Source organism: Plectropomus leopardus, chromosome 9, assembly GCF_008729295.1.
Source record: "Plectropomus leopardus isolate mb chromosome 9, YSFRI_Pleo_2.0, whole genome shotgun sequence".
NCBI lineage: Eukaryota > Metazoa > Chordata > Actinopteri > Perciformes > Serranidae > Plectropomus > Plectropomus leopardus.
The window spans coordinates 9,778,756-9,779,631 of NC_056471.1; positions in this window are offsets into that span (position 1 = coordinate 9,778,756).

The window sequence follows — 876 nt, forward strand, 5'->3', positions numbered from 1 at the left end:
TCAGAGTGTTGTTTGTGCATCCATATGAATGAGGACACATCGCCGTCATTGTGTCTAATGAGGCAAACTGCTAAAAGCTGTCATCAAAAACAATTATTACCCATTAACAACCTTAAACAGATGTTTGTCTATCCAATATAAATAAACAAAAATTTAAAAAAGTGACATTGCCACTGATGTTACAAATGGCATCCCCAAAAATCTTTCATAGGGGTGGCTGCATGAGGCCACTGGAAATTTTGGGGTGGCACAACAAAACCGAAAGCTTTAACTAAATTTCAGAAACAAATTTCTGATGCTGCAGTGTATGGGCTAGTTGAAAATTATGTCAATATGGACAGGTAAAGGTTCCTGTGTAAAGGATTTAGGGGCATCTATTGGCAGGAATGGTATATAATATTCATAACTATCCCTTAATTAGTTTATAATCACCTAAAAATAAGAATTGTTGCATTTTCATTACCGTAGAATGAGCTGTTTATATCTTCATACGGAGCAGGGTCCTCTTCCATGGAGTCCAACATGTTGTTCTACAGTAGCCCAGAATGGACAAACCAAACACTGTTTCTAGATAGGGCCATTGACAGGGCCACTCACTGCTATAGGCTATGCCACTAAATCCTACACACCTGACATGTAAGGAATCACATGAGGATATACTGTGGTTTCTTATTTAACAGTTAATGCTAATAATAATCTGTTGTGCATAGACTTATAGTAATACTGTTGTTTTAGTGTTTGATGTATCTGCACTGTTGGGGAGTAACTAATTAAATGTAATTAATTACAAAACAAATAAAAAACTGTCATCACTTACAGTTAGTGAGAAAAAAATATTTAATTAATTGACAGTTACTAATCTTACATCTGAATATA